This window comes from Sminthopsis crassicaudata, chromosome 1 (genome assembly GCF_048593235.1).
Source record: "Sminthopsis crassicaudata isolate SCR6 chromosome 1, ASM4859323v1, whole genome shotgun sequence".
NCBI lineage: Eukaryota > Metazoa > Chordata > Mammalia > Dasyuromorphia > Dasyuridae > Sminthopsis > Sminthopsis crassicaudata.
In genome coordinates, this window is record NC_133617.1 from 670,435,258 (window position 1) to 670,450,241 (window position 14,984).

Sequence of the window (14,984 nt, forward strand, 5' to 3'; positions counted from 1 at the left end):
TCCTCTAGCATGGGGGTTCTTAAGCCATTTGTGTCAAGAACCTTTTAGGGGCTGTTCAAAAAGGTCTTCATAAAAAACAAAAACAAACCACACACAAAAGATAACAAAGATAATGACTAAGAACATCCAAAGGATAAGGCTGATGTGGACAAGGAGTGGGGAGCAGTCAAGGAAGGGAGCTTTTATAGCATTACCAAGTCTCAACTGCATTATAAAAATTATCATCAAAAATAGTACTAGCTAGCACATATAAATGATTTTTTAAAAAGCCCAAAAGAAATTGAGTGGTTGCCCATCAGTTGGAGAATGGCTGAATAAGTTATGGTATATGTATGTAATAGAATATAATTGTTCTATAAGAAACAATCAGCAGAATGATGTCAGAGAAGCGTGAAAAGACATTACATCAACCAAGGCTAAGTAAAGTGAGCAGATCCAGGAGAACATTGTACATGGCAACAAAATCATATGATGATCAACTGTGATGGACTTGGCTATTTTCAACAAGGAGGTGATACAAGGCAATTCAAATAGATTTGTGATGGAGAGAGCCTTCTGCATCCAGAGAGAGAATATAGTATTTTCACCTTTTTTGTTGTCTGCTTCCTTTTTGTTTAACATATTGGATTACTTGCTGTCTAAGGGAGAGGATAGGGAAGGGAGGAAGAAAAAATATGGAACACAAACTTTAACAAAGGTAAATGCTGGAAACTGCATATATTTTGAAAACAAAAAGCTAAAAAAATTTTTTTAATCCCAAAAGAAAGGAACATTGTAGTTTAATGTTTTTAACCTAAGACCACAAACTAATGGAGGAAGGACAAGAATTGCTGAAAACATTAGCAAATATTTTGGTGCTGATTAGGTTTAGGTCAGTATGTTTTATATAATAAACTCCAAATGAATAATTCAATCTAAGCATAAAAGGTCATATCATAAAAAAGAATAACCAAAATTATGATTAGAGATAAAATCTTAACCAAGAGATCACAAAAGGTGAAAAAGGCAATTTTGATTGTATAAAATTAAAAAAAAAAAAAAAACAAAAAAAACTTTTACATGAACAAAATCATTCCATCAAGAATAAGAGAAACTATTAGGTACACACACACACACACCCTCCTTTCCATAAACCATCTCTGATAAAAGTCTGCTACTCAAGATACTGAGGAAATTATAAATATATGAATATATAATACCCATATGTGTTCACACGCACACACACAGACACACATATACCCCTTCTCTAGGACAAAACTTATCTTTTGCCTAGATTTAAAGACCTATAGAATTTGTCAAACTATCTTTGCAGCTTCACTAAACGTTATTCCTATCTATATTATGGGATCTAACAAAAATGGCATTCGTTCTGTTTCTTACACAAATATTCTATGTCCATCTTCCATTTCTATGCTTTATAGTGCTCCCTCCCCACCCCACCCCCAAATATGGCTTTTCTTATATCCATTTCATTGAGTCACTCCCTCTCTTTCTTTAACATCACAAATATAACAGAAATTAACATACAGCTCAAGCAGCACCTTCTCCATGAAGCCCTTTTTGATCTCCCTCTTCAAATTCTGTGCAAATATTTATATCTATTAACTTTATTTTATGCTATATGTATTTATATATTATTTATATATAGATTTATAATATATATATTATATAAATACATATATTTTTACTTGTTTTTCCTCTTTAGAATGCAAGCTCCTTATGAGTAGGGATTGTTTTCATTCCCCATATAGCCTCAAAATTATTAATGGAACCTAACACAAAGTAGGCACTTTAAATAAAGAGATCCATATAAGGTGGTACGTATATATCCCTAACATATCTTGAAGTTAGGAAGTTGAAAACATAGATGACCAAGAGACCTTCCCCAATAATGGGATATCAATAACTTCCAAAAGAATTGCAAGCTACCATATAAAACAATGCTTTGAATCACTGATAGAGAGAAATGCAAATCAAAACTATAGATTTTTGTCTAAACCCCTCAAAATGTTCAAGATGATAAAAAGACCAAAATTGTTAACACTTGTCACAAACACAAAATAGATGGATAGATAGATGCTTGATGGAATGATTTATTACTACAGAAAGACAGACTCACTGTTAATGTTGTTTTCAATTCGTCCAACTATTATGGAAAATAATTCTGAATCATTTAAGAAAGTCACTAAACTGTTCAAATCCAACACTAAAAAGGTTACCAATCTCTGATTAAAGGTAATGCCCCAATTCTAACAGGGATTATATAATTACAAAACACTTCACACAAATACAGATCCAAACTGGAGAACTATTAAGGTAAGTTATTGGCCTATGGATAGGCCAAGCCAACATAATAAAAATGACTCTATCTAGGTCAATTTATTTATTCAGTGCTATGTCAATCAAACTACCAAAGAATTCTTTTATAGAGCTAGGAAAAAAATAAAAACAAATTTCATCTGAAAGAACAAAAGGGCAAGAAGGTCAAGGAAATCAATGAAAAAAAAAATGTGAAGGAAGGTGGCCTGATAGTATTAGACTCAAACTATATTACAAAATGCTACTCATAAAAATAATCTGGTATTAAAGATATATAATGGCAGATCAATACACAGTAATAAATGACCATAGACCAAATGATCCAAGTTTTTAGGGATAAGAATTCACCATTTGACAAAAATTTCTAGGAACAACTAGAAAGCAATTTAGAAGAAACTATGCATAAACCGACAACTGACACCACACAACAGAATAAAGTTAAAATTAATAAACAATTTAGACATAAAGACATATTCAAGACAATTACAATAAACTTCTTATGGAAAATGCTATTTCAGGGCAGAACTATGAAGACTGAACAGAGTTTGAAGCATATTATTTCTCCCCCCCCCCTTTTTAATGTTTTTTTTTCTCCCTTTTTTTCTTATTTTCCTATGATTATACATGTATAACCTTGCTGTCTTGGGAAGGGAGAAGAGAGAAAGATTTGGAAAAATTAAAATATTAAATGGAAAAAATAATTAAAAAAAAAAAAAAAAACATTGGAACAGCATGGAAAAATGTTCCTATCAGACCTATGAATAAGGAAAGAATGAACAAATAAGAGATATGATCATGGGGAGTAAAACGGACAATTTTGATTTTATTTTGAATGGAAAATGCCATTCACATCCAGACAGAAAACTATGGAGACTGAAAATAAATCAATATATGTTGTATTCTTTTTTTTTCTTCTTCTATTTTTTCCTTGGTTTTTCCCTTTTGTTCTGATTCTTTCATGACTCATGAAAGGATATGATTCATAAGGAAATACATAATATATATACACACATATAACCTATGTATAATTTTAAAATGGTTTTTATGTGTAATTGGGGAAAATAAAATTTCAAAAACGTGTGTGCAAAAAACAAATACAGCCAAAATCGGAAAGAAAACTGGAAAATTGAAATTTACAGAAAATTTCTCTGATAAAGGTCTCACTTCTTAAATAGTGGAAATTGAGCCAAATATAGAAAAATAAGATCCATTCCCTAATTGATATACCAGGCAGTTTTCAGATAAAGAAATCAAAGATATCCATAATGATATGAAAACATGCTCTATAATATAGAATATTTAACATTATTATTTCGATGTCTCACATGTAGAAGGGAGAGGGAAGAGAAAAAGGGAGAAAAATCTGGAACTCAAAATATTACAAAAATGAATGTTGAAACCTGTTTTTACATGTAATTGGGAAATATAAAATACTATTAAAGTGAGGAGGGGGGAGAGGAAAAAAAATACTCCTAATTTGGAGGGAGAGAATAAAAACTGTCCTAAATTCTGATTAGAGAAATGCAAATCAAAACATCTCACACTATTAGATTGGCTAACAAGGCAGAAAAAGAAAATGACAAATGCTGTAAAGTATGTGGAAAACTGGGACGTTAATGAATTACTGGTAGAGCTGTGAACTGAATCAACCATTTTGATTTGGAACTATGTTTAAAGAGTTATAAAATTGTATATTCTCTTTGGTATAGCAATATTATTACTACATTTATATCCCAAAGAGATAAAAACATATATTTGTACAAAAATATTTATAGTATTTTTGTGGTGGCAGAGAATTGAAAACTAAGGAGATGCTTGTCAATTGGAGAATAAATAAATTCTGGTATATCATTGTAATGGAATACTAGGAAATGATGAGAAGGAGTTTCAGAAAAACCTGGGAAGACTTTTATATAAAAAATCATGCAAAGAAAAGTAAACAGAACCAAGAACACTTACACAGTAATAACAATATTGTAAGGATGACCAACTCTGCTATTCTGATCAAGGCAATGATCCAAGACAATTCCCCAAGATAGTTAGTTCCCTACATAATGAAAAATATTATCTACCTCTAGAGAACTAAAGAATTATAAATGCATGTTGGTGGAGTTGTGAAAGAATCCAGCCATTCTGGAGAGCAATTTGGAACTATGCCCAAAAAGTTATCAAACTGTGCATACCTTTTGATCCAGCAGTGCTATTACTGGGCTTATATCCCAAAGAAATACTAAAGAGGGGAAAGGGACCTGTATGTGCCAAAATGTTTGTAGCAGCTCTTTTCATAGTGGCTAGAAACTGGAAAGTGAACGGATGTACATCAATTGGAGAATGGTTGGCTAAATTATGGTATATGAAGGTTATGGAATATTATTGCTCTGTAACAAATGACCAGCAGTAGGAATACAGAGAGGTGTGGAGAGACTTACATGAACTGATGCTGAGTGAAATGAGCAGAACCAGAAGATCATTATACACTTCAACAACAATACTGTATGAAGATGTATTCTGATGGAAGTGGAGATCTTCAACATAAAGAAGATCCAACTCACTTCCAGTTGATCAATGATGGACTGAAACAACTATACCCAGAGAAGGAACACTGGGAAGTGAATGTAAACTGTTAGCACTACTGTCTTTCTACCCAGATTACTTATACTTTCGGAATCCAATTCTTTTTTTTTTTTTTCTTTGCAGATTCTTTTTTTTTTCTTTTTTTTTTTTTACTTAATAATTTTTTATTATATATATATTTTTTATAATATTATCCCTTGTATTCATTTTTCCAAATTATCCCCCTCTCCCTCTATTCCCTCCCCCCGATGACAGGCAATCCCATACATTTTACATGTGTTACAATATAGTCTAGATACAATACATGTGTGTGAATATCATTTTCTTGTTGCACAATAAACATTAGATTCCGAAGGTACATGCAACCTGGGCAGACAGATATTAGTGCTAACAATTTACATTCACTTCCCAGTGTTTCTTCTCTGGGTGTAGCTACCTCTGTCCATCATTTATCAACTGGAAGTGAGTTGGTTTTTCTTTATGTTGAAGATTTCCACTTCCATCAGAATACATCCTCATACAGTATTGTTGTTGAAGTGTATAGTGATCTTCTGGTTCTGCTCATTTCACTCAGCAACAGTTGATGTAAGTCTCTCCAAGCCTCTCTGTATTCCTCCTGCTGGTCATTTCTTACAGAGCAATAATATTCCATAACCTTCATATACCATAATTTACCCAACCATTCTCCAACTGATGGACATCCATTCATCTTCCAGTTTCTAGCTACTACAAAAAGAGCTGCCACAAACATTTTGGCACATATATGTCTCTTTCCGCTCTTTAGTATTTCTTTGGGATATAAGCCCAGTAGTAGCGCTGTTGGGTCAAAGGATATGCACAGTTTGATAACTTTTTGGGCATAATTCCAGATTGCTCTCCAGAATGGCTGGATTCTTTCGCAACTCCACCAGCAATGTATTAGTGTCCCAGTTTCCCCATATCCCCTCCAACATTCATCATTATTTGTTCCTGTCATCTTAGCCAATCTGACAGGTGTGTAGTGGTATCTCAGAGTTGTCTTAATTTGCATTTCTCTGATCAATAGTGATTTGGAACACTCTTTCATGTGAGTGGATATAGTTTCAATTTCTTCCTCTGAGAATTGTCTGTTCATATCCTTTGACGGAATCCAATTCTTAACGTGCAACAAGAAAATTGGATTTACACACATATATTGTATCTAGGTTATACTGTAACACATGTAATATGTATGGGATTGCCTGTCATCTAGGGAAGGGAGGGGCAAATTTGGAAAAATGAATACAAGGGATAATGTTATTTAAAAAAATTACTCAAGCATATGTACTGTCAAAATTTTTTTATAATTATAAAATTAATAAAAAAAGAATTTTAAGTGCAGAATTGAAGCACGTTTTTGTTTTTTGTCTGGTTTCTTTTGTAACACAGATAACATGGAAATGGGTTTTGCATGACTTCAATGTATAATTGATATAAAATTGCTTGCCTTCTCAAGGAGGAAGGAAAGGCAGCAGAGAGGGAGATAATTTAAAGCTTAAAAAAAAAAAAAAAAAAAGCCTAATCTCCAAATGGGAAAATAAATGACATGCTACCCACTCTTTCCTAGAGTAGAAAAATAGGAAGCTATGGCTCCAGAATGTTATACACATTATCTGATTATGACAGTGAATGTAGATTGATTTTGCTTAACTATTTTTCTTTATTATAATGAGAGGTGAAGAAGAGAAGAAACAACATGAAACCACTATGATTTAAAAACACAAAAAGAAGATATGATTAAGTGTAGTCCCATAAAGAAAACGTCTGCTTCCAAGTCTGGCTATGTTTAAGTGTCTTAACAAGAGACTAAGTAGCCTGAAGTCTGTCAGTGAAGACATATTCTGGAAAAGAATAGAACAGGGTTTAGGCTAAATACTGTCATCTGCTTTCTAAGGATCAGCCTAGTTATCTATGTATAGAAATCCTCATCACCATCATATTCCAGTTGACAACTTGGGGATGAATTCTTTGGTAATGGAAACCTATTAAAGAGATCACAAAACAGAACTTGATTTGATGTTGCCCTGGTTCTACCATTTATAAACTGATTTAGTGATCAGTATCTTAAAGGCAAGATCCTTGGGCAGTGACCAGTGAGTTTTGAATCGAATCATATCAATCTTGACATTCTCAGTAAAAATAAAACCCCAAGACAAAAAGTTGAAACTAAATAGAAGGATGATTTACAGGTCCTCCTCAAAGAGGCAAATAAGTAGTTTATTTCATTTTTATCATGCATCTAAAGGCAACAAGAAACATTTCACGAAACATGTGGGCATTTCAAATTGCTGTGCTCTCAATAATAATTTATAAAAAGACTCCCATAAAGATCATTGCAATTTATGTAACAACATCTATTGCGGAAAGCAAGGATGTAGAGAAATTCTACTAAGACAGACCATCCAAACTGAACTAATGTATATCTTAGTACTTGATGTCTTTAACGCAGAGTAATGCATAGGGGAGCACAATGAAAAAAAAAAAAGTTGAAAAATATGGCATAGGATCAAGAAATGAAAGAGCTCAATGGATTATAAAATATATAGAAGTCTTAAGCCTATAATTTTTTAATCACTCAACAAATTATTGATTGGACACATAATTATATGAAAGACAATTAAGACACAATTGCAAATATTTTCTCAAGAAAAGTCAGGAGGCTGTGGGCATAGTCACCAAACAGCATTACCCTTTCATCCTCAAACAAAACAAAAACAAAAGCAAAAAACAGGGAATAGTAAATGATAGAGGGGCTGTAGGAAAACTGATACAGTAAAGCATTATTGCTGGAATTTTTAAATTATAACCACCATTCTGGAAATTGGACATTATACAACTAAAAGATCCCATTTCTAAGCTTACATCCCATGGTCTAAAAGAATTCCCATTTACACCAAATTTGTTGTTGTTCAATAACATCCATCTCTTCATGATATCATTTTGGTTTTTCTTGGCAAAGATACTTTGGAGTGTTTTGTCATTTTTTTTCTCCAACTCATTTTACAAATGAGGAACCAAGGCAAACAGGATTAAGCAACTTGCCTCAGTGTCATATAGCTGGTAAGTGTCTGAGATCAGATTTGAACTGATGAAGCCTAGACTTCCTAATTTCAAGCCTACTGTTTAGTGACAGAATTCATTTTTACATTTCTTTAATCCAATTATTTCAAATTGTATTCTAGAATGGTTGAGCCAGTCTAGTTCACAGCTTCACCAACATTGTAGATTTTGATGCCTCTGTTTCCTTGTCTAGACCATAAAGAACACTTGAAATGTTAAAGATCTTCATGTGTAAATTAGACAACCACTTGATGGGTAAGTAAGAATGTTTTGAATTAGATGGATAGCTGATAAAAATTTTCCCTTTCATCTTTCAAAATTATTTGATACAACATATATCCACAGTTCACTTCAGTTGAACTTTTAAAGAAACCTTTATTTCACTGTCTCCTTTGTTGATTCACCCATATTCCCCTAATTTCTACATAAAAAGGCTTCCCCATAAGTATACATTTGGTCTTCTTTTCCTATCAATCTCACGCATTCTATGGTTTCAATTATGACCTCCATGCAGATGATTATCTCCCAATATATCTCCAGTCTTAATCATTCCCCATGAACTATATGTAGTCCGGCATCTCCAACTACTAGCATATTATCTTCACCTAGATGCACTTTAAATTCATCATGTACACAATAATCCTACCTTTATCAACTTCTCTTTTTCTGTAGACTTACCACTAATCCCCAGTCACCCAATATTTAAAAAAAAAAAACAAAACAAGAGTCATCCTAGATTCTTCCCTTTCCCTCATTGCCCAAATTAGTAATTAAGCCTTGTCAAGTATATCTGTCCTTAATATTCATAAAAACTTTCTGCTCCTCTTCACATATGCTGCTACCACCCGAGGGCAGCCTTTACCACTTTGGGGCCTTTATATTTAGTGAGGGAGAAAGGACATGCAGAAGAAATGACAAATAATAATGAAAAGGTCATATATGCAAACAAACAACTGACACAGTCACCAAGAAAAGCTTCATACATGTGACGGTGAAGCTGGGCACTAAATCAGTACTTTAAAATTTGCAAAAGCACTTGACATACATGATCTCATTTGATTCACACATTATATAATGAGGGGTGGAGAGAGGACAGAAAGGCTTAAGTCCCAAAGAAGTCTCCAGGGTCACCCAGTGAGTAGGCCTTTGGGGCAGGATTCAGAGCCAGGTCCTTCTGAGTTCAAGTCATGAACTCTTTATAAGGCCACAACTTAAATGAAAATCATCTGACTTGTGCTGAAGAAGAGTGAGTCAGGAGGCATAAAGTAAAATCAATGAAGAAGATAGAGGCACTTGAATATCAAGTTAAGCCACTTGTCCTCCTTCAGACAAAGACAGAATCCTAGAATGTCCAAGTTAGAGAGGCTCTTAAGAATCATCTAGTCTAGTCCAACCCTCTCACTTAAGGATTCAGTCTCCAGAGACTCAAGGCAGGTTGACTTGGCCAAGATCATGGGTCTGAAGGCTGTTTAATGTCATAGAACATACTAAGAATTAATACTGAAAAATATACTAACCATAATATTACTAAAAATTCCTATAAATATGTTTTCAAAGTAGCTCAAAACTTTTTGTTTTGAGCAATTTATCATCTCTAAGTGGTAGTCAGTTAATAATCCTTATCCAAAATATCAAAGAAACAGTCTTAAAACCAAAATACATACAAAAGTTGGTTAAGTAAGTTCAGTAGATCAACCATAAGTTCTAGGCCTTGAATCCTTCCTCAAATAGGGAGATTCTCTGAACAAAAGACCCACAAATTCCAACCCTGATACCATATGCTACTAAATCACTAACATCTTCCTTGGGGAAGAAAACCAACTCCAGTTAATTGGAAGGCATATATTTATCTAGATTTAGAATGGATTAGTCAGTCCACAATCAACTACAGCTATTATGACATCCTGTTAAAAATTTAGCTCACAAAAAAATAACAACAACATCTTAGCCCCCTGTCAATGATGTAATTTTAAATAGAAATAAAACAATTTTCAAAATTACAAGCAACCCAAACCCCTGGAGCAATTCAAGGGTCAGATATAATGTCTTTTTGTCAATATGCAAAATCAAATGTAAAGAAAGTGGACAGAGACACGTCTCCAGCATTTGTAATATTATTTACAACTAAGGAATACTTCAAATAATAATTATGTAAAAAATATTAATTATGTAGAATCTTATTTTTCCAAAAGGTTTTGTTCCTATCTAGTTGTGATTTGCTATATAATTAATGTATGTTTATACAATGAATAAATTGATCTTATTCTTCTTTAAATGTTTTTAGACATAAAATGCTTTCAAACATACTCTGACCACTTTTTTCTAAGCACCACATTTTCCTCCAAGACTAACAGAAACATGTTTATTTTAAACAGAATTTAAGAACCAAATTCATTTACTGATACACTCATTTGATGAGAATCTATTATATACCCAGAGCCCCATTCATATCTAGGGCCTTTGTCACAAGAATAAATAAAAATGCCCTTACCCTCACAGAGCTCAGAAGAGGAATTAAATCACTGGAATTATCTTCTCCTCCCCTAGAAAACTGGTCTCCAGCCCTCAAACTATCATAGGCTTTGACCTTAACTAGCTTGGTAGAGGACCCTATAAAATTTCTTGAATATACCCAACCCATTTCTCCTTCTTCCAACTAGCCATTGTGTATTGCCTTCCTCCATTAGAATGTAAGCTACTTGAGGCAGAAAGTATCATACTTGCTTTTATTTGTACTCCTACCTGAGCACAGTGCCTGAGATAGAGGAAGCCTTTAATAAATCTTTTCTACCTATGCATACACAGAGCAATAATACACATAAAAGAACAACAAAATCAGAGGCAAGAGAAACTATTTCAAACAAGAATGAGGCAGCATTTGATCAAGCCAGCAAGGTTCTACAAACAGGTAACATATGTACTGACAAATCTCAAAGGCAGCAGCTTAGCAGAAGGGAGGGAATGCTGTCGAGGTGGGATTAAGGCCTGAGTGTGGATCTCACCTTCCCCTCAGTATGTAGCCACCTCTAAGGGTGGCAGTGAGGATCAAATGAGAGAGTAGGTTAAATATCCTGAAAATTTTAAAGTACAATACCTAAAGTCAAGAAGCAGTTACTAAGTGCTTATTATATGCAAAGTGCTGTGCTGGGTTCATAGTACAGTCAGCTATCATCATTGGAAAGAGCATAGAAGTGGGAGTAAGAAGATTGGGGTTCTAGTTTCAACTTTACCAGTAATTTAATGTGAACTTAGATAAATCATTTAACTTCGGTCTTAGACCTTGCTTCCCTTTTCATCATCAAAATGATATAGATAACTGCTTTACTACAAGGAAACAGGCACTCCAATACAATGCTACTAAACCAATGTTAAGCAATGTAAGAGTGGTACAAGTTATTTTGAGAAAAAAATGACCAAAACAGAAGAATCACAAAACTAATCATTCCTCAATGATTCTACTAGTACAATTATATTCTAAAAATATCATTTAAGAGGGGAAAAAACTAACACAAAAATATTTATAGCTGTTTTATCTATAATAGCATGAATTATAAACAACCCATATGTCCAATGATTAGAAAATAGCTGAATAAGATATTCATTACATTGTATTAATGTAATAAATTATTACTGTACCATAAAAATAAACAAATATCAAACAAGGAAATAAATACCTAAACAAAATAAAATCAACAGACCATAATAAAAACATTAATTCACTTGCATAGCATTGAAAATATAACCAGAAAAACATTAACTCATATGTATAGTGATGAAAATATAGCCAAAATAGATTTCAAACTAAACTGATAAATAACAACAATATTTTTTCATTTAATTTATTTAATTGTTTTGTTAAATACTAAGGATTTATGTAAGATTTCACTTCACAGTTTACATGTTAGTTTGTCACTGTTAGTAGTTACGTTTCAATTTTAAAAATAAATGCCCAGATTTTACTTCAGTTTACTTTATTTATCAAACTAAAATAAGGGTGCATGCAAAAGCACTTTGAAAATCTCAAGCGCTTTCCTCATATAGGAAGTGCAGATGGTGAAGTCCATCTATACCAACAGAGATCAACACCTTCTTTGCAACTTTACTTTTATAATTGCCTTTGAGCCCTGAGAAACAAAGCAATTTGCCCAGATTCATACAACAGGGCCAGGAAGCTCTGAGATGGCCTTTGAACCCAGGCCTTCGTGGCTCCAAGACTGGGTCTTTTATCTATTATGGTACATTACCTCTATTCAGGAAATAAACAGACTATTGGATGGCATGATGAGGCAAATGGAATACTCTGGTAACAATACACTTATATATACCCTCCTATTTGCAGATTATCTTTTAAAAATTTAAGACCAAAAAAAAAAAAAAATTAACAGTAAAATCAAACATAACTGTTCTTTGAGGACTCTACAAGTATTTGGGGGAAGGTAGGTGGGCACAGCAGATAAAGAGTGCCAGGCCTGGAGTCAAGGAGATGCCTCTTCCCAAATTCAGGACTGGTCAGATACTTACCAGCTGTGTGACCCGGAGCAAGTCATTTACCCCTCTCCCTCCCACTTCCCCAGCCCCATTTGCCTCAGTTTCCTCATCTATAAAAATGAACTGAAGAAAGAAATGGCCAACCTCTGCAGTAGCTTTGCCAAGAAAATCCTTAATGGGCTTACAAAGAATCAGACACAACTGAACAAAAGGCATCAGCACCTTGTCATCCTCAAGGTCATACAATTTAAGTAGAAATTATTATCTAATACAAAGGGCTCATTTTGCAAATGAGGAAAATGAGGCCCAGGATTATTTGTCCCAAATCACAAAGGTAGTAACAGGGGCAGGACTTTAACAAAGGGCTCATTTTGCAAATGAGGAAAATGAGGCCCAGGATTATTTGTCCCAAATCACAAAGGTAGTAACAGGGGCAGGACTTTAACTTAAGTTCAAATTCTGAGCTCTTTCCACCATATGGTGCTGCTTTGTATAGATCATCACTATAAACAGATATCATTATTATATTAGCAAATCCTAGAAGTGTTAATTAAGAGATTTCTAATTGATGACATATTGGGGAATCCAACTTATAAAAATACTTATAAATACATAAATGGTTTTAAAGGGGGGAGGTGTGAGTGTGAGAGAATCTCCTTCCAATTTAGTTAATATCATCCTTAACATTTACATAGTGTTTTCAGTTTAACTGACTAATAAGTATTTGAACCAAAACAGCTCTATATCAATTACTAAATTGTCCTTGATGTAGATATTAAAAGCTACATATTTCACTTTTCAATAGACTTAATTCCTGTCATTTATGCTCATGATGAATGGATAACCCATAAACTAAATGAAAATACTCAGGGAAACAAGGAAAAAAGGAAAACAAGGAAACTTTGTCTTTACCTAGACTAAGTAAAACAAAATGAAATAAATAGCACCATAACAAAAACACTAATTTGTATGTATACGTATGAAAATATAGCCAAAAATGTTTTATTTTTCATACTAAGCTTACAAGGACAGAAATATCTTTCACTTAATTGCTTTGCTACATACTAAGTATTTACAGACGATTTCACTCCAAGTTTACATGTTAGTTATCATTCTTAGTGGTTAAATGTTTAATTTTTAAAATAATTGCCAGCTTTAATCCTATAGTTAACAAATTGACTTAAATATTACTACTTGTAAGAACACTAAAATGTCTCCAGTTTTGGCAGCTTTCTCCCTTAGAAGATACTCCAAGGAAATAATAATGGGATAAATAACTAATGATTACCTTTCAGAATCTTAGCAAGGCAAGCAAGCCTTTGATGCTTCTGCTCACTTCTTGATGCTCTCTTCTTTCTAGTTTCCATGTCACTGCTTTATCTATCCTAGTTCTCTTCCTATCTGTATGACCACTCCTCAGTTTCCTTTACTGGGTACTTGTCTGGGGCAATGGCAGGGGTCCCATAGAACTTTCTCATGAACCCTCTTTTCCTCTCCTATACAATTTTATTGAGTGGTCTCATCAGCTCCTATACATTAACTTTTCATCTCTTTGCTGATGATTCTCAAAGCTACTTACACATCTCTAACTTCTTTAACCTCCAGACTAGCACCTCCAACTACTTATTGGGCATCTCTAACTGAGTGCCCTATAGATATCATAAACCCAATATGTCCTAAAATGATTTCAAAATTTCCCAAACATTCCCCCTCTCCAATTTCCTAACTTCCTCCTTATTGAGTGAACCCCCCCCTCCAAGTTCACAAGCTATATGTCATCCTTATCCCCTCCCTCTCACTTCTTGTGTCCAATTTTATTGCTAAGTTCCACCAATTTCATTCTTGCAACGTCTCTCAGACCCTGCCACAACATGGGTGCAGGCCTTCGTCACGCCACACCTATCACAACAGCTTGCTGGTGAGTCTGCCTGCCTCAAGTCTCTCCCCTGAGTTTTAGTCCATCCTCCCTTCAGCTGTCAAATTGATTTTCCTAAAGCCCAATTTGGAGCATAACCCAACCCTGCTCCCCTCCCCAGTGGCTCCCTATCATCTCCAGGATTAAATATAAAACCCTATTTATTATTCATGCCCTACCTCTACTACTTTTCCAGTCTTCTCTTATTTTTCTTTTCCTGCCTTGCCCCCCCATCCTACCCTCCATACTCTGTACCGCACCTTCTACCATGAGTCTTCTCTGATTTCCCTTAACAAGAGTGTTTTCTCTCTTTTAATTATCTCTAAGTTAGCCTATGTCTTCGCTTTGTGCATAGTTGTTTTTATGCTATTTCCCTCATTAGAAAATTAGCTCCTTGAAAGCAGAGACTGTTCTGTTTTCAATGTGTACCCTAGTTTTTTAGAACAATGCTTTTCACATAGTAAGCACTTAATAAATGCCTCATTCATTCATTAAAAAAAAAAAAAAAAAGACAAAAAGACAGAGTATCATTTCCTTTTTATTTTGGCACTCCCCCTCCTCTCATTCCTAGCCTCATCAAAAAAATAAGAAGTCCAAGAATTTCAGAAAA

At 34.0% G+C, this 14,984-nt stretch overlaps 1 protein-coding gene across 1 annotated transcript in view; it reads right to left on the bottom strand.

Moving 5' to 3' along the window:
* IP6K1 (inositol hexakisphosphate kinase 1) overlaps positions 1–14,984 on the bottom strand; it is a 62,663-nt gene that overhangs the window by 45,316 nt on the left and 2,363 nt on the right. The gene's annotated exons all lie outside the window — the stretch shown is intronic.